Source organism: Rhinolophus ferrumequinum, chromosome 18 (genome assembly GCF_004115265.2).
Source record: "Rhinolophus ferrumequinum isolate MPI-CBG mRhiFer1 chromosome 18, mRhiFer1_v1.p, whole genome shotgun sequence".
In the NCBI taxonomy this organism is placed as follows: domain Eukaryota; kingdom Metazoa; phylum Chordata; class Mammalia; order Chiroptera; family Rhinolophidae; genus Rhinolophus; species Rhinolophus ferrumequinum.
The window spans coordinates 60,750,112-60,777,788 of record NC_046301.1 but is presented as its reverse complement, the minus strand read 5'-3'; the positions used below and the strand labels follow the sequence as shown (position 1 = coordinate 60,777,788).

At 52.6% G+C, this 27,677-nt stretch overlaps 1 protein-coding gene across 2 annotated transcripts in view; it reads right to left on the bottom strand.

Annotated features, from left to right (window-relative positions):
• Nucleotides 1–27,677, bottom strand: part of GNG7 (G protein subunit gamma 7) — a 111,023-nt gene that overhangs the window by 63,012 nt on the left and 20,334 nt on the right. For both annotated transcript variants that reach the window (XM_033133790.1, XM_033133789.1), the window contains exon 2: nt 12,775–12,833. The gene's annotated coding sequence lies outside the window, so the exon portion shown is untranslated. The remainder of the gene's footprint in view (nt 1–12,774; nt 12,834–27,677) is intronic.

Genomic DNA, 27,677 nt, shown 5'->3' with positions numbered 1-27,677 from the left:
CAGCCTTGCCGCAGGATGACCCTTGTGGGCGCTCATGGGGACGCAGCCTGGCCTGGGTGTCCTGGCCCTGCAGAGGGTGAGATGGTCCTGGGCCTGAGGCCCAGCGTCTTGCCAGAGCCCTCCCCTCTCTGGCCTCACCAGCAGAGTGGACAGGGCTGCCCTGTTCACTCACGCAGGTGCTCAGGGCCCTGCGGTGAGAGCTCGTCCCTGGATGCAAGTGCTGCTTGCGGTCTAGGATCTCCTGGTAATTTCTGAAAAGGGCCCACGTTCTCGTTTGGCGCCAGGTTCTGAAGATTCTGCAGGGGGTCTCTCGGCTACAGATGGGGACTTTCTGAGGCCTGGCTCTGAGCCCCATGTGGGCACGACTGTTGGGGAAGCTCAGGCCGAGCCGGCGGGGGAGGCCAGGGCCAGGGCACTGAGCGAGGAGGGCCACACTCGAGTCCACGCCCTGCTTCACACCCAGGTGTCCAGCGTGAGCAGGAATCGGCCTGATGTTCTTCCAGGTAACGCAGGGTCTCCCCCCGGCACTGCGGACATTGGGGCCACAGCGTTCTCTGTGGGGCGCCCTGGGCACTGGGGGCCTGAGCAGCATCCCTGGCCCCGCCCACTCGATGCCAGGACAACTACAGATGTCCCCAGATATCGCCCAGTGTCCCCTGGGGGCAGAATCCTCCCTGGATTGGTAGTGGCTGGTAGGGAGATGGGGAGTGACAGGTAATGAGGACAGGATATCTTTTTGGGGTGATGGAATGTTCTGGAATTCGAACAATGGTTGTACAACTATGTAAATACACTAAAACCCACTGAAATGTACACTTTAAATGATGAATTGTATGGTGTGTGAATTATCTCTCAATAAAGCTGTTATTAAGAAAAATTTTTTTTTAACTTGAAGAATTAAAGGAGCGGACCCGGCTGTGCTTTGGCGGCAGGACGGTCGGGTTTCATCTCTCCGCCCACGAGGTCTCACGGCTCCGCCTTGCAATGCCCACCACAGACAGTCCAGCCCTCACCCCACCCCCACTAGAGCCCAGAGCAGGGCCCACCCTCTAGGAAACCTGTCACCTCACCGGGTCGTGCAGGCCACAAGATCAACACAATATAAAAGAAGGGGCAAAGCAAATTAGAAAGATCTCAGGCAAAAAGGCACCATTTTAAAGCAGTTAAGGGCAAACGGAAGACGTCAGGGAAGTGTGCTGGCTGCCGGTGGGCTTCAGCGACCAGGGCGCCAGCCACACGGAGAGAGCCCATCAGCACCCCTGGCTGGGTGGCTGGCCTCGTGCACAGAACCCATTCGTGGGGCGGAAACGCTGCATCCACTCAAGGCTGCTCGGTGACCTTGGATAACCTCCCCCAGCCTGAGTTTCTACTTTCATTTATAAAAGACTCCCCCCCCCCCCCCCGCCCCGGCAGTGACCTTTCTGAAGGTCAGAGATTACATCTCAGCTAAATGACTCACATGGGGCTTGTACAAACAGGGTCCTATCCGTGGTGCTTTTACCGGCTGCAGGGGCACCCTCCAGGCTGACCCACCCCCTGCCCTCCTGCACACTCTCACTGGTCCCTTACTAAGGACAAGTTCAACCCACCTCCCCCATGGTGGGTTAAATAGAGTCCCCCCCAAATTAATGTCCACGCAGAACCTCAGAAGGTGAGTCATATGAACTGAACTGTGCCCCTCCCACCAAATTTACAAGGTGGGAGTCCTGAGCCTCAGGACCTCAGGATGTGACTATTTGGAGACGGGGTCTTTACAGGGGTGATCAAGGTAACATGAGGTCACTGGGGTGGCCCTGATCCAATCTGACTGGTGTACTTCTCAGAGGAGATCAGGACACAGACACGCACAGAGGGACAGGGACACGGAGTAGACGGCGTCCACACGCCACGGGGAGAGGCCTCAGAGGGAACCAGCCCTGCCAGCACCGTGACCTGGGACTGCAGCCTCCAGCACCGGGAGACCACATGTCTCCTGCGTAAGCTGCCCAGTGTGTGGCACTTTGCTGTGGTGGCCTCAGCAGACACATACCAGGACCTTATTCGGAATATCATTCTCACTATATACCATCTGCACCTGTGAATTTTTATACCATGGACGAGGTATATTTTTCCCCTAAAGGTGTGTGGGCCCAAGTGAGGGTGGACGAGGAAGAAGCTACCTTGTGGCCCAGGTCCCTGATTACACAGCTCAGACTGGGCTACCCCCGTGTCCTGGGCATGGACAGGTGACCTGCAGGCTGGGCTCAAGGTAACAGGCCCGAACACAAAGGTGTTTCATCCCCAAAAGAATTAAAACCAGGGTCTCAGGTAATTGTATACCTATGTTAATAACAGTATTCACAACAGCCAAAAAGTGGAAACAACCCGAATGTCTATGGACAGATAATGGAGAAACACAGTGTGGTCCATCCACACACTGCAGTGTTACTCAGCCATGAAAAAGGGGGGCTCTGACACCCGCTACAACGTGGACAAACCGAGGACATGATGCTCAGTGAGATAAGCCAGACACAGAAGGACACACACTGTGTGATCCCACTCACAGGAGGTCCCCAGAGGAGTCAGACTCATAGAGACAGGAAGTAGGTGGTGGGGCCAGGGGCTGGGGGAGGGGAGGGGAGTGAGTGCTTACTGGGGACAGAGTGTCAGTTTGGGGAGATGGAAAGTTCTGGAGAAAGTTCTGGGGACGGCTACACAATGGTGTGAATGTGCTTAATGCCACTGAGCTGTGCTCTTAAAATGGTTAAGTAAAGTTAAGTGCATTTTACCACGACAGGAAAAAAAAAGTAAGATGCTCTGAAAGCTCCTTGTTTTTCCTGTGTGGAGCAACGCAGCCCGTGGGTAAACACGGCAGCCCTGGTGCCTCGTGACGCAGGTGACTGTCCCTAGCTGGCATCCCTAGCAGGCTCACCCAGGAGGTGGCTGAGCAAGTCTGAGTGTTCAGGGAAGGGAACCGATTGGCTACCCTTTCCTGATAATTCCCAGGGGCGGGGAAACCTGGCCCCCGCCCCCCATGTCCCGGTGTTTACTGAGCTTGCAGAGGTCCACTCCAAAGGCTGGGCTGTTCCTGAGGACAGGAAAACAAGGTCGGCTCAGGACACAGAGCCCCCGCCTGCTGCCGTCCTTCCTGGTGGACACAGGGCCGGGCTGCAGAGCATGGATTCCTGCTGATCACTCGCAGGGGCTTGGCTCTGCGCCAGGGGGCCGGGGTCCAGGGCTCACCACCAACCTGGGGTCTGGGTCACTCTCTCAGTCCTGGTGTTTCCATGCGTACTAGAGAAGCCGGAAGACTTCCACTGCCTTCGGGAAGGACCGGTAAGGCAGGGTGAGAAGGGATGGGCGTGGGGGCACGGCCTGCAGAACGGATGACGTCATCCAGTCCTTGCAGCAAGCCTGGATGTCAGAGCTGGTTATCACCCCAATTTTATCAAAGGGAAACTGAGGGCAGGAATAGATGCCGGCCTGAGCAAGGGTCTCGGAGCTGGGAGGTGCCGAGGTGGGCGCTCCTTTCTGGGCCTGGCTCCAGTGCCCACACGCGCTCCTACACCAGCCTGGCCAGTGGCACTGTGGAAACAGCCGAGGCCTGCTGGTACCTGTGCCCAGCACCGCTGGGGGCGACTGGGGCACCCTCAGCTTCTGGGCACTTCAGTTGCCTAATCTGTAAAACAAGGTCAACTGATTATTGCCAGGGGTGGGGCTGGAACCCTCTATGGCTCCCTACTGACCTCAGGATAAAGCACCACCTCTGAGTGTGGCTTCCTCGCTCCTTCTCCCAGCCTCTGCTCCTGTGCACACACAGCTCCCACCCTCTGGAGGGTCCGCCCACCCTCACTAGCTCCAGGGCACTGCTGAGGCCCCAGACAGAACCTGCCCCCACCCCCGCCGCCCCCGGGGTGAGCACCTGCTCTCACTCTCAGGCCACGTTACCATCATCAGTTCACTCAGCCAGGGTGGTCCTGCTCCCAGGGGACACTGGGTGCCATCTGGAGACACTGTGGTGGTCACAGCTGAAGGTGCTCCTGGCATTGGCAGCCAGACCTAGGGATGCTGCTGAGCACCCCACAGCACCCAAGACGGCCCCCCCAGAGAATAACATGGCCTGTGTCCCCAGTGCCAAGGCTCCCAGCCCACTCTACCCTGGCACCATGATGCAGGACACCCAGTAATGGTTTGCCCGGGGCACTGGTGCGTGTGGCCGTAATCCCAAGTCCCCGAAGCCACCTCTCTTTCCTCCTACTCTATGTGCCAATCTTCGCACCTGCAGCCCCAGCTCCTGTCAAGAATACCCACCGCTGGCAGCTCGGGTGCCATAAACCCTTGCCTGGACCTGGCTGTCTGTCCCTCCCATGCCTGGGCTTTTCGAGACTTGTGGCTCCGGGAGCTGGTGTCCAGTCCCAGCAGGGCTCTGAATCAGTGGGATGTTAGGGGCCAGGGAACAGCATGTCACGTCCCAGGAACCTCATGAACTCAGACGTCAGGTCCACGGTGACTCGCTAGGGAAGCTCCATGTGATCGCTGCTCCTTTCAAGGTATGACAATTATGTCCTTGAGGTTGCATTCACTGTCCCCGGCGTGTCAGCGGTCCTGCTCATAGGCTCATCTCTGTTCAGGGGGTCAGGTGAGGATTCTTTCATTGTCTCACTCACTTGCCAAACGTCTGGCAGGTGGGTGGGCAAGATCCCTGGCCTTAGGGAGCTTACGGTCTGGCTCGGGTGACAACCCAGCTAATTTGACTATCACAAAACAGTTATTATGTGGCCCTAGGCAAGTGAGCCTCTCTCTGCTACTGTTTTCTCATCTGTGACTAGATATAATCAGCTCTAATTTGCATGGTTGTGGTGTGTTTTAGAATAAATGTGTGAGAAGCCAACACAGGAGGTGTATCAGTCAGCTACTACTGAGTAACAAGTTGTTACAAACTTAGAGGTTTAAAACAATACCCATTTGTTGTCTCACTGCTTCTATGTCAGGAATCAGGGCACAACTGAACTGGGTCCTCTGCTCAGGGTCTCAGAAGCCTGAAATCAAGGGACTGGTTGGGCTGAGTTCCCATCTGGAACTTCGGGTCCCTTCCAAGCTCTTTCAAATGGTGGGCAGAATCCATGTGCCAGCAGCTGTAGGACTGGGGTCCCAATTTTCTTGCTGGCTGTGGGGTAGGGTCTCTCTCAGCTCCTAGTGGCCCCATGGCCTCCTCCACAGGCAGTTCACAGTGTGGCTGTTTGCTTTCTTAAGGCCAGAAGAGAGGGTCTGCCACTATCTGTTTCTCCCCGTCTCTTTTTTTATTAATTGGGTAAAAAGCACGTAACATAAAACTTAGCACTTTAGCCAGTTTTAGTTTTAACAGCTCAGTGTGTTAGTACATTCACACACGAGTAAGAAATGCTCTCTCCACTCTCCAGACGCGAGCTGGTCCTGCACACTGCTAACTCCAGCGAAGGCCGGTCTGCACCTGTGAGGACTGTGGGGCCCTCCGCACACGCTCAGTCCCCGTGCCAATTTCAGGGTCTGCGCTAGTTAGGACGCGCCTCCACCGGGGGAGCTGGGGAAGGGTGCGCCGGACCACCCTGCACAGTTCTTGCAATTTCCTTTGTAATTATTTCAAAATGAAGGTTTTTTGTTTGTTTGTTTTTTTAATTAGGTGAAGACACGGGTATGTTTAGGTGTACCTGGGCTAAAGCATGCCTACATTCTCCAAACACCTCCTTTCTCCCCCACTCCAGACCTCTCCCCAGAGTCCCAGCAATATTCCTCGCAGGGAGGGGCGGAAGGCGGAAAGAAGGGGGAGCTGCCCCTACTCGGCCCCGGTAGAGCCTCAGCGCTGGCTGCCCCGAGCGACTATGGCCTCCTTTCCCCCACAGGCCCGGCAGGATCCTGAGAGACCCCACATCCCTGCCCCCGGGGCACGTGCCCTGTAGATGAGCCCCCGAGTGTGCACAGGCCCTGTGAACACGATAAGATACCCCTGATTGGGGTATTTTGTACAGAAGAAGGGATTTGGAGGATGTAATTAAAGTCCCAAATCAACTGACCTTGAGTGAATCAAAAGGGGAATTGGTCTGGGTGGGCCTGGCCTAATCAGGTGAGCCTCGCAAAGAGGCGCGTCCCTTTGTGACGTGAGAGACTGGAAGTATAAGGGGGCCTCTGGAGGAGACCATGTGGCCAGGACAGGACCTGAGATCCACCCAAAGAGCAGAGAGTCAGGCCACGCCTCACTGGTATCTGGCAAGATGACTGAAAGGCACTGGGTCCTGCCGACAACCTGAATGAACCTGGAAGTGATGAGAACTCAGCCCTGGCCAAGCCCACTGAGACCCTGAGCAGAGGCTCAGCCGTGCTGTGTCCACACTTCTGACCTGCAGAACTGGGAGCTAATGGGCAGGCGTGGTTTCAGCTGCTATGGTTACGGTGACTTGTTACACAGCAACAGCTAGCGAATGCGCTCTGTGTGAGATGGCAGGGCAGAGCACGTTCATGTCAGTCACATACGAGGGACACTCCCATCCCTCCATTAGTTCCAAGCAGTCTGGGGGCTGTGAACCAGGGACCGTGGGTGAAGACCAAAATATGTACGTATTATAAATCACAATTGCACCCCCAAAGGACGCACCTCCAATTAGCATGACGGTGGGGGACAGCTTTCAACATTTGAATTTTGGGGGGACACCAACAGCAATCGGAGCTGATTGGTAATTCGGTTTACGGCAATGAGAGACAAGCTCCCAACACACCAGGTTCCCGCAGGCCCTGCATTTGACCCACCAGCTCAGGCTTCCACTGGGCTGACAGCAGCTCAGGAATCCCCAGTCCCCCAAACCCCCCCGAATCCTGACCACACCCCACCTGGGCCCTCTCCAGGTACACAGGTGTTTGATGACTATAAGAATGAAGTGGGAGGGGCGGACGGGTGGCTCAGCTGGTTAGAGCACAAGCTCTGAACAACAGGGATGCCGGTTCGATTCCCACATGGGCCAGTGAGCTGTGCCCTCCACAACTAGACTGAAGACAATGAGCTGCCACTGAGCTGCTGGTGGGACGGCCGGGTGGCTCATGGCTCAGTTGGCTCAGTTGGTTAGAGCACGAACTCTCAACAACAAGGTTGCTGGTTCGATTCCTGAAAGGGATCGTGGGCTGCACCCCCTGCAACTAAAGATTAAAAATGGCAACTGGAGCTGAGCTGCGCCCTCCACAACGAGATTGAAGGACAAGTTGGAGCTGATGGGCCCTGGAGAAACACACTGTTCCCCAATATTCCCCAATTACAAAAAAAAAAAAAAAAGAAAGAATGAAGTGGGAAGGAAGATGAGGAGCCGAGGCCCACGTCCTTGGTGCCCGACGGCTCAGAGGGAACCAGGTCGCTGCACTGCAGGGCTGGGATGAGCCCTAGGGTGATGTGGGGACCCCTGCTGCCCACCCCAAGGGCGCCCCCCCCCGCCGCATCATGGCTTCCCTACCCGCCCCTGCCTGCCTGTCATATGGGACTGTCACCCTGTGTGTGTTTTCAGTCTGCTGACTCCACGATGACTGCAGGGGTGCATCATCCCATCCTGAGGGAGGCTGACTGTTCAAGTGGTTGCCTAGCAACGAGCACATGCCTGGATGTGGTCCGTGGGTGTGTGTGCCTTTGTTGCCGGTGGGCTGCCTCACTGGTGGATCCCCTCTTCAGTGACCTTGGACATGAACTTTTCTGGGCCTTGATTTTGACTTTCAAACCAGTAAAAGCGGGTGGCAGTGCTAACCAACCTGTGAGAGGACTAGCTGACAGCTTAGCCCACGGGGTCTGGAAGAGCGTGGCCTATTTACTGGGGCCAGGGTGGGGACAATAGGAAGTAGAGAATAACGAGAGTGGTCTTGAGTCACCCTGTGAGGCAAGAATCTCGTGGAGCAGGGTCTCCCCTCAGCACTGCTGACCTCGGGGCTGGGTCATTCCCTGGGGGGGGGGGCCGTCCTGGGCACTGTGGGGCTGAGCAGCATCCTCGGCCCCACCCTGCCGATGCCAGAAGCACCCCCACACACGACAACCACAGACGTCCCAGACATGGTCTAGTGTCCCCTGGGGGCAGGATCACTCTCAATTAAGAATCACTAATTTAGACCAAAACATGCAAAATATACTCATTTCCCTTCGTGGCCCCCTTCTAGGTACTAAACAGCCCCCTGTAGGTAGTGCCTACCACTTTGGAAAGCACAGCTCCGGACAGGGCGTTCAACTCAATGCTGATGTCACCTCCCAAAGGAAAGCTAGCACCACAGTGGTCCGGACCTCTGAGCCAGACGACCCCAAGCTGAGAGGGCAGTGCACTCAGCGCACGGCGACCCAAGGTGTCCTTGTGAAGGCCCAGCCCTGCACGCTGCCATGTGGGAGGGGCTCTCGCTTCCATTCCAGAGGCAGGAATCTGCCAGCTGTGGTCCCGGCCCGCTCCCTGGAGCTTCCAAGACAATAGGAAGTTGTCCCACGTGTGGAAACTTAACCACATCCACTGTTTGAGAGGAACCAGTAAGGCAGGGGTCTCACCCTGTGACCCTGCCACCAGGGGACACTGAGCCATGTCTGAGGACCCCGCACGGTGGGTCCACAATTCTCGCTAGTATGTCAGCTCTGTGCAAGGCGGGGCCTGTGGCGGTCCTGGTCCCTGCTGTTTCCCCAGAGCCTGGCCCGGGAGGACAGGTGGAAGTCCTTGCTCAGTGAATGAATGAAGCCCCTGGGGGTCACCACGTGCCAGGCCAGGCCAAGCACAACTACCCGGTGACTGTGCCTGACGGGGACACCGGGCAGATTCCACACGCCCAAGGGGGCTTCTGAGAGGCCCAAAGGAGAAGCTGCGTGGGGCTGGCCTGGGGGAGGCCTCGCGTGGCCAGACCTCCAGCCACAACAAGAGCCAGTCTTTGAGGGGTGGGAGAGCCCCCCGACCTTGCCTTTTTGCTTCCCTGGTGCAGCCTCCTCCGCTCTAGCCACTGGGTTGTGCCCGGGTACAGGGTGGGTGTGGGGGATGCATCCCCCCAAAACCCCCAAGGCTGAACAGCCGTGCTTTCTGCCTCCCTCCTAAACCCAGCAGAAGGAGATGGCTGGCAGATACTGGTCCCAACCAGCAGAGGCTCAAGGTCTGCCAGGCGGGCGCCACCCGGATAGGGTGACCATAGGACTCTTGGTGCTGAAGCAAAATGATGTCCCACCCAGAGATTGGAGGCAGGGTGATTACAGGGCTCCAAGAGGGGCGAAGGGCTGGCTTAAGATATCTGTGAAGCCTGCCTACACCCACCTTCATCTGCAGTCCCCGCTGGGCAAGGCCCTGGTGGATCCCATGGACCTTCTCTGCCCCCTAGTGGCCGCCAGAGGGAACAGCAGCCCTCTGGCCAATGTCACACAGTCTGAAACCCCTGAAGCAAACCCCACGAGCCCCAGGAATCTGCAGAAATTCAGAGGAGCAGACAGGAGCGCTGGTTCTGCCTCCAGGACCAGCGACCGTGACCCTCACTCAGCGACACACCCGCTTTGCAGAGGGAGACCCTGCCTAGTCCTGTTCGTCTCCGACCTTAATCTGCTCCTCTGCCTGATGAAGATGAACTCCAGCGTGACTCCCAGCACTGTGCGGGAACTGAATTCGAGAACCCCGGAAGACGACTAACACCGCTCTGGCAAACAGGGTGGGCTCAACGAGTGACTAATATTCAAGTTTTAAAAATAATCAGGAAAAGCCCTGCCCACAGCGTGTGGTTCAGCAAATAATTGTCTCCTTCCACAGGGTCCCCCCTTGGCACTGCAGACATTGGGGCCGGTCACTAACTGTAGGGGGGGCATCTGGACACTGTGGGGGGCTGAGCAGCCTCCCTGCCCCCAGCACCTCCATGCCAGGAGCACCCCCAGTTGTGACACCCACAGATGTCTCCAGACATCGCCCAATGTCCCCTGGGGGCAGAATCCAACCCCAGTTGTATATAAAGGGATTAAAACCAAAGAAAATGCATTTGGAATTTTCAGCTACTCTGGGATGCCCCAATGACACGTTACAGTGAAACTCAAACTCCACACTGAGCTCAGACTGCTGGAATGTTCTGTCTCTGGATGATTTTCCCAAATCATCTTCCCTAGAAAAATTCTCAGTAGCACATATGGAAATGTAATTAAACGGCCATTTTTCCTCTGCGGTGATGACACAGTTTGGGTCTGTAATAAAGACAGACGAGTCCCTTTAGAGCTGAGACCAGACGGGCAGGGCCCCAGCACTGCCCTCTGTGGGGGTGTCCTGGGCACTGTGGGGTGTTGAGTGGCCCCACCCACTCATTGCCAGGAGTCCCCCCAGTGTGACAACCAAAGATGCCCCCAGACATGGCCCAGTGTCCCCTGGGGGCAGGATCGCTCCAGGTGAGACCCACTAGCACAGCTGAATTTCACACGGCTCAAGGATGTAAGTGCAAAATACACAATCCGAACACAGTGCAGATGAATTGTGTTTTTATCATTTTGAAGTTGAAGAATACCTCCCAAAACACAAAGGACAACACTGGTGTCCGTGAAATGTTTACAATTCCCTACAATTCCCTGTGGCAGAACTGCCACCGCCAAGTGGAAAGATGCGCTCAGAAAAACAGTCGCATGTGATGGACAGTGTCCAATGGAGAAATATAGAAAGCTGAATAAATTGTGTCCGAGGAGTTCAAACAAGTCCAGGAGAGAAAAGGCAAGCGAAGAACACGGCCAGGCCTTTCCCAGCAGAAGCTCCCAGAGGAAACGCTAAAGTCACGGGTAACCCAGGGGACCCAGCCACGCCACAGTCCCGGCTGGTCGGATTGGCAGAAATGTGAAGACTGTGTTGGGAGGGGAGGGGCAGATGCCTTGGGAGTGAGAACACCCTGATTTAAACACACACACCCCCCACAAACCTACATATAGGAACTTACAATAACCAACCAAGGCCATACAGTTTGCACAAGGGCATGCATCCCAAAGCGTAGCAACAAAGAGAGAGAGAGAGACTGAGAGAAAGGAAAAGAAAAATACCCACAAAAGCCACCACTAGATCAGTCAACTCAATTATAAAATTATTTTAAAGAAATAAGTTATAATTCGTCTATAATGTTAAGCCAATGTCAGGAAAGATGATGGAAATCTAGGTTTATTGACAAGAAAGGTGCCCATCGAGCAAAATGAGCTCATTAAAGTGGAAACCTACTCGTCTAAATTCACGCGTGTGAATGTAACTCAGAGAGACGGGTGGATGCTCACCAGATGTCAGCAATGGTCGCCGCTGGCGGGGTTTTGGTGACTCTGCCTTCTCTGTACTTGCCCGCACCTCCACTTTCTTTTTACAGGAAGTCAGTCTGACGCTGACGTTGAAGAGAACGGATGAGCGGGGCAGGTCCGCCGGCCACCTGTATGCGCGGCTCCCCCACGGGCCTCTGCCTGGCGACTTTGTGAAGAGAGTTAACCCGTTAAATCTGCTTTGGACCTAGGCTGAGCAGAGGAGTCTGACGGACCCCAGGGTTCCAACCTCAGCCTTCGGGTGGTCCTCAGGGATGGCCTCTCTCGCGAGCTTAGCTAACATACCTGTATTTTTAACCTTACTGAAGTGCACGTTACCTTTTGTAAAATTCACTGGCAAGAGCGCACAACTCAAAGATGTTCTAGTAAGTTCACCCAATTGTACGACTATCCTCGTCACGCAGTGTTGGACCATTTGCTTCACCCCGTCACATTCCTGGTGCGGTCACACTCACCCCTTCCCACCCCAGCCCCTGGCAATCCCAAGTCACCCTCCTGTCCCTAGAGGTTTGCTTTTTTTAGAAATGTCACCCAAATGGAATCATTCAATGGTTGTCTTTGGAGTCTGCCTTCTTTTGCAACATTTTTCCTTACACACACACACACACACACACACACACACACACACACACTGAATGGGAACAGCCAACATTATAAAGAGCAGATGTCTCTCAAATTTATTCATAAATGAAACACAACCTTAATAAAAATTCCATCAGAATTTTTGTTAGAAACTGGGAGTTTATTCTAAAAATCTCATCAAAGACAAAACTCCGTGACGGCAGCAAAACGTTTAAGGAAAAAGAAGGCGGAGCTGTGGGGCCTGCGGGCCAGGCAGCGAAGCACAGCGGTTACAGTGAGTCCCGGGCGGCGGCGGCCACGGCGCCCGCACTCTAACTCAGTGCCCGTTGTTTCCTCTCCCCACATTACAAAAGCCGCTCGGAAGCCTTTGGGGAACAAGACCAGAGGTAAACAAACACACAGGAGCTAAGAGACCAGGCCTGAGCCTTAGCTCTGCTCCTACCTTGTTGAAAACCAACCTTCCTGAGGCCACTGTGGAGTCTGCAGGGCGGGCGACAGGTTTCAGGTCACATCCAGGGACTTAGCCCTGCTCCTGACAATGGTTAAGGACGGTCCCCCTCTACGCAAATGGGGAATGGGGTGAAGGGGCTCCCTAATTAAGCCTCTCTAGGACAAAGCTATCACAGCGAAAAGCAGGTGGCACAGCGGTGCACGCTCTGCCCAGATGCCGTCCTGGGATACCCAGGACCAGTCCACGACCCCTGCTTTGTGACGACCGGAGCCAAAGAACAGAAGACAGCCCCTGTTGCTCCCGGGCACTCTTGGCAGACAGGACAAGCCCCTGGAACGAGCACGGCTGGGAAGGTACAGGCGTGCCTTGTAAGGACCACTACTGCCTTGATGGCAAACCAGCCTCTTAACTCTCACCCGGGCCCAGAATGGCCAGCTCAACGCCCGCGTGAACGTGGAAAACAGAAAACCACTGTGACACTGACCTGTGCGTGAGGCCTGGCCGTCTTCAGTGCCGAGGTTCCAGGAACCAAACGTCCGCTCCCTGGAAGAAAAATGTAACACTTCAGTTGAGCGTCTAGTGGCTAGAAATGGGGGTGTTCCTGAGGGCGCCCGCATGGAAGAGTCCCGCACTCACAATCAGACAAGGGGAACAAGCCGTTAGGGGAGCTGTGCCTTTTGGTTACTCTGCCAGACACTGGGGACAGCACAAGTAGGGTGCTTCAAGATGCAGAGGGCAGATTTAAGAAGGCAATTGGAGATTGATGAGGTTATCCTTGATCAAGTTTCCACGTTTTCCAAAACTCAGTTGAATGAGACGATGGCTGTTTATAGGACCTTTTAGAGTTTATAGAAGATGCTCTCTGGCATCCTTCGAACCTCATGGTCCCCTGGGAGGCAGAGGGGGAGACTGAGTCACCCCCTGCCCCAGGGTGACCAACTCACCCGGGTTGGCCTAAGGAGACATGAGGACCAAATGTAAGGTGGGATCTTGAATGGGGTCCTGGGGCAGAAAGAGGGGAAACTAATTAAATCCAGGAGAAGAGTGGAGCTGAGTTCACAGGAATGTCCCCATGTCTGTCTCTCGGTTGTCACAAATGTACTGTGATTATGGAAGATGCAACCATTGGGAAAATGTGTGATGGGTCGATGGGAACTCGCTGTAACATCTCGGAAACTTTTCTGAAAATCTAAGACTACTCTAAAACAAAAAAGTGTATTTAACAAAATAACTCAATAAAAAGTTTTAAGAGCTGGTTCGGTTCTCTGAGTTCAGGCTAATTCGTAGTCAGTGAAAGGCCAAGAGAACTGAGATCCCCACCATCACCTGCAGGTGGCACCGTCGCCCCAGGAACACCCCAAGCCCTCTGGGATCCTGGAGCTGCTAGAATGTCACCGGGCAGGGATTTGCTTTTCTCAGCAGCCACTTAGGAAAGGAGTGGCTGCGGCACTGGGACGAGAGGGGCACCCTGGACGACCAGGATGGGCAGCAGTGGGCAAAAGGGATGAGCGACGAAAGGCCTGGAGCAACACGACCATGGGCCTGGAGGCCAAGATTTGCCCCAACCTTGCAGGATCTGTGCGTATGATCCTTCAAATGTTTATTTTTGAATCAATTAAAGACTCACAAGAAGTTACAAAATTAGTAAAGAGGGGTCCCAGGCACCTTTCACCTAGTTCTCCAGATGTCCGCTCCTTATACAACTAAGGGAGGTTATCAAAACCAGGAAGCGGCGACTGACAAACTAGGCGTCATGTTTTTTAGACAATCTTATTGAGACGTAATTCTCATGCTGCACGACTCACCCATTTTGAAGCACTCAACTCAGTGGTTCTTAGTATATTCACAAAGTTGTGTGATCATTATCCCAACCCATTTTAGGGTATTTCACCCCCCAAGGAAACCCCCTCCCCATGAGCAGTCACCCCCATCTGTGGAGTGTCTGTGGACGCGCCTGTTCTGGACGTTTCCTGTAAGTGGAATCACACACTGTGTGGCCTTGTGTGTCCGGCTTCTCTCAGGAGCCCCGTGTGTTCAGGTCCATGCACGCTGTGGCGAGTGTCAGCGCCTCCCTCCTTTTCGTGGCTGAGTGACACTCCTGTGTGTGGACGGACCACACTGTGTGTGTCCATCACCTCTGATGGACACCTGGGCGGTTCCCACCTTTGGCGGGTGTGAATCGTGCTGCTGTGATCACGGGGGTCTTGTGCATCATTTTAAAGATGATTTTTCACTCCCTGCCCTCACATCCACCACCTGCAAACCTCCCCGTCCCCAGCCCTGTAACACTAGCTACTAGCTGCTGTCCTTGAGCCCTTGAACTTGGACTTGAGCAGTGAGGTGACCACCACAGACCCCCACCCCAACTCTGGCTGCACGCAGCCCAGACCAGCTTGGGCTGGAGCAGGAAGCGGTGTGGACAAAACACAGCCCTGCAGCTCTGAGCCCAGGGGCCAGGGGACGGCAGCTGCGCCACACCAGCTGGCACCAGGCTGTCCCCATGACCTTCACCAGCTCTACCCCTGGACAGAACACTGGGCTTTCACTTTCCCCATCAGGACGGATCCCAAGGCCCTGGAAGGACGCGCAGTGGGATGAGGAGGAGGTGGGACTCTCCACAGGACCTGCTACCGAATTTACAAAGCTGGCGGCAAAATGAAACGGTGGGACCCCTGGTTCAAAAATTTGTGCAAGTTTGAAGATGGCGACAGCAGAGCCCTGGTGCCTGGGTGCCTGCAAACCCCACACAGACCTTGCTGCCCTCAGGAACTGCCCTCCAGGCAGGGGAGACAGACCTCAGGACCAAGCAATGAACACTCCAGGGGGAAAGCACCGGGTGCCGTGAGGGAGAAAAAGCCACGAGCAGAGACCAGCTTCGCTTACAAGGGTGGCGGTCAGGGACGCCTCCCAGATGGTCCTACTGACTCCTGTCGTGGGCAGTGCTTCCTACTGCCTGGGCCCCACCTTGGCCACAGCCTTCTCTCTCTTTTTAAATTGAGAGCTATATATGTATATATATAATTCACATACTAGAAAATTCACTTCTTTAAAGTATCCAATCAGGGGCTTTTAGGACATTTACAAGGGTGTGCAACCATCACACTATGTAACCTCAGGACACTGTCACGGCCTCCGGAAGAAACCCCACGCCAATCAGCGTGTTCTGGTTGGAAGTTGAGTCTCAACGGCAGGAATCTCATGTGCTTTGCTCGCCCTGGCGGTTCCAATAGCTCTCACCGCACCCACCCCCAGGAGGGGTTCAGTAATTCCTGAGATTGTGCTAAGGGACAGCCTGCGTTGTCGGAGGACCTGGGGGAGACCGGGCTGACCCCAGAGGAGGGTGAGGTTGGGCCCGTTCCCACCTGGAGCCCAGCTGGGCCTGACACCTGGGACCCCCACTGCGTTTCTATGGACAGGGTACAGGGATTGTCAGCACAGGCTCAGCCTGGAGCCAGCCCTGAAAGGCAGGCCCGTTCTCAGCTGCAGACTTCAGCTGTGTCATCTGTCACCTTGAACAAGGAACACAGAAACCACGATCTGAAACCAGGAGTGCTCCAGGGTTTTCTCCGTTAATTTCCTGGTGGTTTTGTTTTCCTCATAATTCAGAAAGGGTGCGACAGATTTGTCAGATTGTCAGCCTAATGGCTCCAAGTGGTGGACAGCAGGTGGGAACAGGTGGCTGGACCCTTGCTACTGCCAAAAACAGGGCCATAAACCTGGCTGTTACGGGTGGTGGGGGATCCCTGAGGAGCCGAGATGGGCATGGAGGACTCGATTGCTCTGGGCCCGTCAGAACCTGTCCCCAGTAAGAAGCGGCGGAACCAGTGCTGACAGACATAGGACGGCACACCTGGGCAGGAAGCCAGCAAGTCGCAACCCATTTCTCTAGATCTGAGCTTCCAGAACTTTTTCAAAGGGTTTGTACAACCGACACATATCTGCAGAGGCCTACTGTGTGCAAACGCTGCCGTCCCTCCCTCTAGAATTTGGGAGTCCCCCCACCGCTGACATGGAGCTCAGGTCACTCTCTGTGGGGGGCCACCCTGGGCACTGTGGGGGCTGAGCGGCATCCCCGGCCCACCCACTCAATACCAGGAGCACCCCAAGTCGTGACAACCACGGATGTCCCCATATGTTGCCCAGCATCCTCTGTAGGGTGGACCGCACTGCACGACAGCTTCCTGAAGTTTCTATTTGCGATTCTGGGCCCGTCTGGACACCAGAGCTCATGAGCTGCTGTTCCCTCTTGGAGGGCAAATCCCTTTTCAGGCAGGACCCCGTTATCAATCTCAGGGGCAAAGGGGTGCTCACAGAGAACTTGGGGGCACAAGGGCTTGTGGGCTGTGCAGGTGGGATGTCATGTGGCTTTAACCTGTCAATCCCAAAGCCAGGGGACCCTGGGCAGGTGTCGACACACCCCTGAAACCTAGGATTGATTACACTCTCACGGAGCAGTAGAGAAGGGACATGCTGGCCTGTCATTCCCGTCGAATATAAATACATTCAAATCATGTGCTCTCTACAGAGGGCGTTTGCTTCTTGGTGCAAGAGACAAGGAAATCTCAGATATCACAATGGTTGTGGCCCCCGGGGGCCCCAGCACGTAATAGATACGCAGAATCGGCACTATGAGAATTTCCTACAGGGTGGCACATACACACTGGTTTCTCCTGAGGAAGAAAAAGAGCTTTCTACACTAATTATATGGCAGGAGTCGCTGGGCAAAAGTGACAGTGCCATGTGGCACTGTGGGGTCAGGAAGACGGGTGCTGAGTGCTGGTGATGGTACCTGCTGGCTGCGTGTTTTGAAGTCCCCTGGCTCCATGTTCCCAGCTGAGAAAGAGCAAAGACTACTTGGGGGGGTCGTCTACTTGGGCGGGGGGGTGAGAAAAGAAAACTGAGATCTGACCATGAATGCAAATCCTGCAGCACACAATCGGTGCTCTGTGAGAAGCGCTCCTTTAACCCCAAACAAAAGGCACAGAAACAAACTGTTTCTGTCTGCCTGGCCCCTGTGACCCTGCCTCCTGGTGGTCACGCCTTTGTCTAATCCCTCCCCTGGAGTGTGCTCAGCCAGAGAGGGTGTCACTTCTGCCATTTTGTTGTAGAAGAGTGTGACTTTCACTTGGCTAACAGACTCAGCTGCCAGCTCAGCCTGCACGCTGTGAGGGAGCCATCAGCCAGGTTGGCGAGGTCTGCGTGGCCTCCAGCCAGCAGCTGAGAACAAAGGCCCTAGGGGAACTGAATCGTGCTACAGCCACACAAGCTGAGCGTGGACACTGTCCCCACTGAGCTTCTGATGAGACCCCCCCCGCCCCGGCTGCCACCCTGACTGCCACCCTGACTGCCACCAGTGAGAGACCCTGAGCAGAGGTCCCAGCTAAACCAACACCCAGACTCCTGCACCACAGACATGGTGAGACACTACATGTGTGTTGTTTTCAGTGACCACCTTTGGGGTGATTTGTTACACAGCCCTAGGTAACTAATAATATAACAGGGAACCATTTATCTAAATCATTCATACAACAGAAGAAAAGTATCTTAATACCTACCCCACACATATGTGCCAGTCTCTGGGACAAGCGTTTAACATACTCATATGTCTGCTCATTTAGTTATAACCAACATCACTATTCACTTCACTCAGTCTGTGTGTTTCTGAGGGGCCCCCTCACCACACAACATGGACTGCCAAATTCTCTGTTTTACCCTGGGATAGTGTAGAAAATTATCTGCATGATTAATGAAAATAAAACACACCTCGTGGAGATACCTATATCTATTAGGTTAGTGCAAAAGTAATTACGGTTTAAAAGGTTAAAAAGAATTGTAGGGGTGGCCAGTTAGCTCAGTTGGTTGGAGCGTGGTGCTGATAACACCAAGGTTGCCGGTTCGATCCCCACATAGGCCACTGTGAGCTGCGCCCTCCACAACTAGATTGAAACAACTACATGGCTTGGCTGATGGGTCCTGGAAAAACACACTTAAAAAATAAATAAATAAATAATAAAAATAAAAACAATTGCAAAAACCACAATTACATTTGCACCAACCTAATAACTATCGATAGATATAGATATATAGATGTAGAAATCTCCATGAGGAGTGTTTTTACATATATATATATGTAAATATATATATAGTGTGTATATATATATATATATACTGGGGGCACCAAAAATATATATACAAGCGGACACTTTGGTCAACGTTGCTCAAGCAGTAGTTCACCGTCATCAGAAGTGTCTGGACTCTGATGGTAACCACTTTGAGCACCTCTTGTAATTGCAGAAGTCAAACGTGACTTGTATTCATCTTTTGTTATCGATATATATTATTATAATTTTAATACAGTTTTCCTTTCCTAAAATGTGTCTACATTTTTTTGGCACCCTCTGTGTATCACTTATGAATGAAGAAATTGAGTCAGAGAAAGGAAGTAAGCTGCTAAAGGTCACATGCTAGCACAGTGGGACTTGCCGCCAGGCCAGACAGACCCCAGGCATGAATTCCTAACCATTTCCCAATACTGGGCCGGCAGATAACAAATGTTAGCTAAAGGTAATAGATGACCTAGAGGAGAGGTTGGCAAGCCCTGACCCCCTGCTTGTTTTTGTAATAAAGTTTTATTGGCACACAGCCATGCTGCTTCATTCATCAATCTTTTGAGCTACAATGGAAGAGCTGAGTAGTAATGACAGACAGCATGTGGCCAGCAAAGCCAAATATTTACACTCTGGCCTTTACAGAGAGTTTGACGATCCCTGAACTAGAATTCCATTCCAGAGGGCTTCAAATGCTAGGAAAAGGGAAGTCCCAAAGTTTTCTGTGCAGACAGAGACATTGCAAAAACAACGTAGGTGGCTTTTGTGTGCTGGAACCCTCTGGTGGGGAGGTCCCCCTGAACATGAAGCAGTGTCACAATAATTGTTTAATGATGGTCCTTGAAATTACAAAATAATGGCACTTGTAATAAAAAGAAACACAAAGGCACATATGTATCAATACTGGCTCATCAGTTGTAACAAATGCACCACACCAACGCAAGACGGTGACAACAGGGGGAAGTGTGTGTGTGTGTGTGTGTGTGTGTAGGGGGAGAGGAGAAATACAGGAACGCAGTGTACTGTCTGCTCACTTTTTCTGTAAACCTAAAAGCACTCTAAAAAGTAGTCTATTAAAAGAGGATGTTGAAGAGATAAATTGGAAGTTACATCAAGAACCAGGAATTCTGATTTTAGGGGGCCGGCCCGGTGGCTCAGGTGGTTGGAGCTCCTTGCTCCTAATTCTGAGGTCACCAGTTTGGTTCCCACGTGGGCCAGTGAGCCGCGCCCTCCACAGCTAAGATTGTGAACAACGGCTCCCCCTGGAGCTGGGCTGCTGTGAGCAGCTGGAGGTTGGAGTGAGCTGCCGTGGGCTGCCAAGGGCTGCCAGGAGCGGCCGGTGACCATTGTGAGCTGGCCGGCAGCCATAGTGAGCAGCCGGCTGGCGAGAGTGCTGTGAGCTGCTGTGACTGGCCAACCAACAACCGGCAGGGAGCCCGAGGCTCATAATACTAGCAGGGGCCAGGGAGCTTCGTCCTACACAACTAGACTGAGAAACAACGGCTTGAACTGGAGTTGGGGGCGGGAGAGGTGGAAGAAAGGGGAAAAAAAATCCTGATTTTAGGAAGAAAAGAAGTTAGGAAGGAGGGAGGGAGGGGAAAGCCTGTCTTAGACCAGACAATCCCTAAGTGTTCACATTGTTACCAGCTCACTCCTTCAGTCACTGTTATGAACAAGACCCAGAGAGAAGCCAGGTCAGTCGTGGACAAATGCATTTCCTACTTCTCCCCCTTGTCCCCTACGAGTTTCATAACAATATAATACTGTGAGGATCAGAATCTCCTGGCTGCTTGGGCCTGCATTAACCGACACCAGAGCCCTCGTGTGGCCTGGGGACCACACAGGCCCAGGGGCAGATCAGAGAAGAACCCTGACCGAATCATCGCGTGTGCCCTCCCGTGGATTACTCCCAAGTCCTGTTTGGCCAATGGAAAGCACATGCTGGCCGGGGAGGAGCCACGTCTGCAAGATGGCACTGAGCAGGACACCACCTCCTCATCCTCTTGTTACCAACCGGGCTCTGTGCAGTCCCACCTGACCCTCAGGCCGTCCCTCCCATCTTTCAGCGCGAAGCTCTCAGGGAGACCCCCCTTCCTCCTTCTGCCTCAATCCCACATGGACACATGCCTCTTCTCCACCATCCCGTGTCTGTCCTCCAAGTTTTGCAGGCAGAAGGGTACAAACAGCTGAAGTAAGTGGGCAAAGACATCCCAAGGATGGTTCCAGAAACTGCCATTGTACCCAGAATGCCCCGGGAATCCATCACTTCACATACCACTTCTTTGTGATGGCAGGTGGTGTGCTCTTCTGTTTTTAGGGACATTGGGCAAATAAATTAATGTCTCATTTGACTGATTTTCAGAGATAAGTTCACCTGCTGTAGTAGCCGGTACCCTGATATTCATTCCCTGTGTAGTCTTTTCCTGCTCTGTACCACAGCTGGTCTGTGTGATCAATTACACGTGGCAGAAATGACAGTGAGTCACTTCCAAGACCAAGTCATATAAGACACATGGCTGGGCTGGCCCGGTGGCTCAGGCGGTTAGAGCTCCGTGCTCCTAATGCCAAAGGCTGCCGGTTCGATTCCCACATGGGCCAGCGGACTCTCAACCACAAGGTTGCCAGTTCGACTCCCACAAGGGATGGTGGGCTCCGCCCCCTGCAACTAACAACAGCAACTGGACCTGGAGCTGAGCTGCCCCCTCCACAACTAAGACTGAAAGGACAACAACTTGACTTGGAAAAAGTCCTGGAAGTACACACTGTTCCCCAATAAAGTCCTGTTCCCCTTCCCCAATAAAAAAATTTTTAAAAACGTAGAACATTAAAAAAAAAAAAAGTAGGTCTGAATGGGCAATGAAAATGTATCAGTTGACTTAAAAAAAAAAAAAGACACGCGGCTTCCTCCTCACTCTCTGTGGGGATCACTGGGAGGTCGGGTAGCTGCCACGTTGTGAGAACGCTCAGGCCGCGCTGTGGAGGGGCCCTAGGAGGAGCTGAGGCCTCCCGCCAGCAGCCATGTGGGACAGCCATCCTGGAAGGCGCTCCTTCAGCCCTGGTCGAGCCTTCAGATGAGGCGGCCCTAGTCGGCACGTGCTCTGCAAGCTTCTGAGAGTCTCTGTGCCAGAACCACCCTGTTAAGCTGATTCCAAATTCCTAACCCAGAGAAGCTGTGGGGTAATAAATGCTTGGTGGTTCAACTAAGTTGGGGGTAATATGTTAGACGGCATTAGACAAGTGCTACGGCTGTGCTTGGGCTGATTCACCTGACATCTCCACGCGGAGGTCTGATCAACCACTCCCTGTTTCTAATGACAAGCACTGAACAGCACTGGGATTTTCATTTTCTTGTTTTCTCAGCCTCTATCACCCTGATATTCTGGGGAGACTCAGAGCCTGACAGGATGCAGTAAATTCAATGAGGAGAGAGCGGTAGAACAACTGGGGCGAGAAAGTGAAGGCTTGGGGATGTCACAAATTATCAAGATGTCAATGCCAGCACCAACTTTCTGAAACTAAACAAATCCACTGCCTCTCTCTGCTTCCCTCAAAGCCAGGTTCTTCCCCTCCGGCACTGCTGACATGGGGGCCAGGTCGTTTCTGCGGGGGGGGGGGGCGTCCTGGGCACCGGTGGGTACTGAGCAGCACTGCTGGACCCCACCCCCTTGATGCCAGAAGCACCCCACTGGTGACAACCACAGAGGTCCCCAGACATGGCACAGTGTCCCCTAGGGGCAGGATGGCCCCTGATGGGATCCCCTGCTCTAAGAAGGCCCCTCACAGGCAGGACTGCCAAGGAGCCAGCATTTGGTTACAAGCAGCTCTCCCCGTCCAGGCTGCAGATCCTGCCTGTGGAAGCTGAGTGGGGAGACCGGGGTGCCTGAGCCCCTTCCCTTCCCACACTGACATCCCACACGCACGTTGCAGGAGCACTTCCTCTCATTGGAGGCTCGATATAGAAACAGTGCTGTCTTTACGCACTCGCTGCAGCTATCACCTCAGCCTTCACTTATCACCACAGCAACCATCGAAATATGTCACCCTGACAAGCTCTGACTGCAAAGGAAGGGCGACAAGTGTTGGGGACAGAGCAGTGATACGCTGCTCCAAAGCCACATGGCGATCGCGGGCTCGGCCAGGAGTGACCCAGATCAGGTGCCATCACACCCCTACTCAGACAAGGCAAAAGGGCACGGGTGCTTGACCCCAGGGGAGCCAAGAGGACAGGGGCAAAGAATGCTGCTGCCCCCAGTTCTATGGGCTCGGTGCCTTACAGGCCCGGCCCTCTGCTACGTCAGCTGGCGGGGGCGGGGGGCACCCTGGTTTACACTGACCATTGAGATTCATCCTGGTGTCCAGTGTGAATAGGAATCGGCCTCAATTTTTTCCCAAATAACTAACACAGGGTCTCCCCCTCAGAACTGTGGACATTGGGGCCGGGTTGTTCCTTGGCCCCCACCCACTCAATGCCAGGAGAACCCCCGGTGCGGTAACCACAGATGTCCCCGACGTTGCCCAGCGTCCCCTGGGAGGCAGAACCACTCCACCATGCTAGGCAGCGATCACACCCCCACTGCCTGGGATCGCACTATATGGAGGGACAGGCAACTGATTTGGGAAGAGGACCAATTTTGGACAAAAAAATAAAATAAAATGAGTACAAATGGATTTCTTTTTCCACTCACAATTAAAACAGCTACACTGAGTCCCAAGGGAGGGGGTGGGTGGGGACATATACTCTTGCATCTAACAGGAAGCACAGTGGCCTGCTCCTGCCCTGACTTCACGACTTACTCACTCTTCCACGCCTGTTTCCGAATCCAGAACATGGAGAGGACGGCAGCACCTCCTGGACAGGTTTGCTTTTTGGATTAAATAAATGAGTATCTATAAAATGCTTAAATCAGTGCCTGACATATTGTTAATAGCATCTAATTGCTTTATTATTACAATTTCTTTATTATATATATCATACATATCTGTATCTTAGTGTGTTGTGATGTACAAGATGTGATGTGATGTGATATTACGTTATGTTATGTTAGAACTTCCATTACCTGCCTTGTTGACAAGACCAGCGCCCAGCAAAGTGTTTCTGAAGGGCCAACTGGTAAATATTTTCAGCTTTGTGAGTCAAATGGCCTGTGTCACTACAACTCAAATAGGCTGTTGGAAACAACTGGGTGTGGCCGTGTGTCAATAAAACTTTACTTACAAAACCAGGTGGTCTGCATTCGGCCCCTGGGCTGTAGTTTGCAACCCCTGAACTGGAGGGTGGCCTACAAGAAAATGACACTATTTTAGCCACAAATGCTCCCATCCAGGTGCCACTGCAGACACATCATTCCACTCTCTCATTTGGAAATTAGGTCCCAGGTCATAGGGATAGCTCAACACTGCCCCTTGGCACTGATCCCCGGCAAAAGGATCTCAGACCATCCTGCAACACAAAACCCAACCAGAGGCGTCACTTCTTTTAAATTCAGAAGAGGGCTGCTGCCTCCCCATCACCGTGAAATATCTATCGCCCAAACTTTGGTTAGTAAATACCTTGTCTTTATCAACTGGCTGAAAAACTTTGACTGCAAAAAGCATCCAAAATACCTAAATTCATCGTCAATAAAAAAACAAATAACAAGTGTTGGCGAGGATGTGGAGAAAAGGGAACCCTCGTGCTCTGCTGGGTGGGACTGCAAATTGGTGCAGCCGCTACGGAAAACAGTATGGAGGTTCCTCAAAAACTTAAAAATAGAACACTTTATGACCCAGCAATTCTACTTCTGGGTAATTATCCAAAGAAATCTAAAACACTAATTCAAAAAGATATCTGCACCCCTCTATAAATAACTGCACATTATTTACAATAGCCAAAATATGGAAGAAGCAACCTAATAATCCACCAACAGACAACTGGATAAAGAAGAGGCGTTACATACATACAATGGAATATTATTCGGCCATAAAAACGAAATCTTACTATTTGTCTTACCATCCATCTTACCATGGATGGACCTAGAGAGTATTGTGCTAAGTGAAATAAGTAAGATAAAGACAAATAAAGTATTTTTTCACTTATACAAATATGTGGAATCTAAAAAAAATTTTACAAAAATGAGTAAACAAAAGAGAAACAGACCCATAGATACCGTGTTTCCCCGAAAATAAGACCTAGCCGGACAATCAGCTCTAATGTGTCTTTTGGAGCAAAAATTAAAATAAGACCCGGTATTATATTATATCATACTATACTATATTATATTATTTTTATTTTATTTTTTTTTAAAGATTTTTTTTATTGGGGAATGGGAACAGGACTTTATTGGGGAACAGTGTGTACTTCCAGGATTTTTTCCAAGTCAAGTTGTTGTCCTTTCAATATTAGTTGTGGAGGGCGCAGCTCAGCTCCAGGTCCAGTTGCTGTTGTTAGTTGCAGGGGGCGCAGCCCACCATCCCTTGCGGGAGTCGAACCGGCAACCTTGTGGTTGAGAGGACACACTCCAACCAACTGAGCCATCCGGGAGGCAGCTCAGCTCAAGGTGCTATGTTCAATCTTAGTTGCAGGGGGCGCTGCCCACCATCCCTTGCGGGACTCGAGGAATTGAACCGGCAACCTTGTGGTTGAGAGCCCACTGGCCCATGTGGGAATCGAACCGGCAGCCTTCGGAGTCAGGAGCACGGAGCTCTAACCGCCTGAGCCACCGGGCCGGCCCTACTATATTATATTATACCCAGCCTTATAGTAAAATAAGACCGGGTCTTAATTTTTGCTCCAAAAGATGCATTAGAGCTGATTGTCCAGCTAGGTCTTATTTTTGGGGAAACACAGTACAGAAAGCAAACTGATGGTTGCCAAATGGGACGGGGGTGGTGGTGGGAATACAGAAAAAATAAACAAATAAACAAATAACAAACTACCTAAATTTGGTGAGCAAAATTTTCATACCATTCGACATAGGACAGTTTATCACCTGCAAAATCGCCACTGGTCAGGCTCCCTTATAACCCAACCCTAGAGAGAGAACTGGTTTCTGCATATGGAAAATTTGAGAAACCATCGCAACCCAGAAAGGCCTAAGGAGATGTGAGGACTGAATGTTACCTGAGGTCCTGGACGGGATCCTGGGGCAAAAAAAGACTGTTAGGGGAAAACTATGGAACTCTGAATGAAGCGTGGACGTTCGTTAATAAGAACACATCAATATTGGTTTGTGACGAATGTACCAGAGTGAAGTGTGACGTTAACCAGAGCGGGGCTGGCTGTGGGGTATATGGGGACTCTCTGTACTGTCTTCCCAATTTTTCTGTGACTCTAAAATGAAAGTTTACTTAAAAAAAGAAAAGAAAGGAGTGCCGACTGACAATTAGCTACTTATGCGAGAGAATGTTTGAAGACGTGACTGAGGGAACATGAAGTCCCTGTGACAGCATCTAACAATGACAGGATTATATAAAACCTAGAAAAGAAAGACACTAATAACAGGATATGCTAATTGGCGGGGAAGTTTGCTCTTATGAAAGAGCAAATGAGGAGGGGGAGAACAGACAGGTGGCTGAGTGGCGCCTGCGCCAGCCGTGTTGGCCCTGACACAGGGGCTGCTGCTGGAGGAAGCCTCTGGAACACCCAGGCAGACCCGGGCAGCGGGGCACATCCACTCAGGAGGACAGGGTGCCCAGGCAGCACTCAACCAATGCTTGCTGAGTGTGCAGCCAGGGTCCAGGCCTGGAGGAGGGCAGCGGTTTTATGGATGGAGAGTTCTGGAATATAAGAGTGAAACCGTGGTCCAAAGAAAGAAAGACAACTAACATGAAGTGACTGATATCTTGGTCTTTATAAGAAAATCTGTTAGACACCAAGTCCCCCCCTCAGCCCTATGGATATTCAGAGCTGGAGTGCTCTGGGGGGGGCATCCTGGGCACTGTGGGTGCTGAGCAGCTTCCCTGGCCCCCACCCACTCGATGCCAGGGGCACCCCCCAGTTGTGACAAGCACAGATGTCCCTAGACATGGCCCAGGGTCCCCGGGGGTCAGGATCATCCCGAATGAGAACCACTGCCCTACACTATTTAACAGTCTACACAGAACTCCATTAAGGAGTACGTACAATCATCCCCACTCTACAGATGAGGAAACGAGTTCAGACAGGAGACAAAGCCCTCCTGAGCTTCCCCAGCTAGGAAGAGGCCTCAGAGAAAAATGAGGTAGTCATAAGTGTCAAATACCACTTTTAATACGGGGCCTCTACATTGGGAACGAGAAGGGCCGTGCTGACCTATCATAGCCCACAGGCGACGTCTGGCCCACCATGTGTTTATAAATAAAGTTTCATTAAAACACAGCCAGGGGGCCGGCCCTGTGGCTCAGGAGGTTGGAGCTCCGTGCTCCTAACTCCGAAGGCTGCCAGTTCGATTCCCACATGGGCCAGTGGGCTCTCAACCACAAGGTTGCCAGTTCGACTCCCGCAAGGGATGGTGGGCTGCGCCCCCTGCAACTAGAAACGGCGACTGGACCTGGAGCTGAGCTGCGCCCTCCACAACTAAGACTGAAAGGACAACAACTTGACTTGGAAAAAGTCCTGGAAGTGCACACTGTTCCCCAATAAAGTCCTGTTCCCCTTCCCCAATAAAATCTTTAAAAAAACAAAAAAACAAAACAAAAAAACACAGCCATGCCCATTCTCTTAAATAGTCTTAAATAATGGGCCAGTATCGATACGTTATGATTAACTAAAGTCCACACTGTATTCACATTTCACTAGCTTGTCCCTAATGTCCCTTTGTTGCCCCAGGAATCCATCCAGGATCCCGTGACATTAGTCGCCATGTCCCCTTAGCCCCCTGGGCTGTGACAGTCTCTCTGATGTTCCTTGTCTTTCATGCCTGGATAGTTGTGAGGGGTCAGGTCAGGAGACCGTCTCCTGATCTGGGTCTGTCTGGGGTGTGCTCGTGATCAGACCGGGCCGTGGGTTTGGGGGCAGAGCACGCAGAGGTGAGGTCCCCGTCACCGCAGGTCCCCAGGGCCACATGCCGCCCACGGGACCCGTAACTGTCAGTCGGCCTTGAGCCTGGGCTGAGGCAGAGCCGAGAGGATTAAACTCTGAATCTTGCCAACATTAAAACATCAGGAGATTGTACAATAAAAACGCTCCCAGCTTCTCAGGAAAACGGGAAGTGCTAATGACATCAGGCCCCTTCCCACATGGTGACAGAGCTGCCCTAGGAGCATTGTCCCCTTCCAGCGAGCCGGGGTCATCTCCCCAGGGCCCCGCACTGCTGTCACCTGC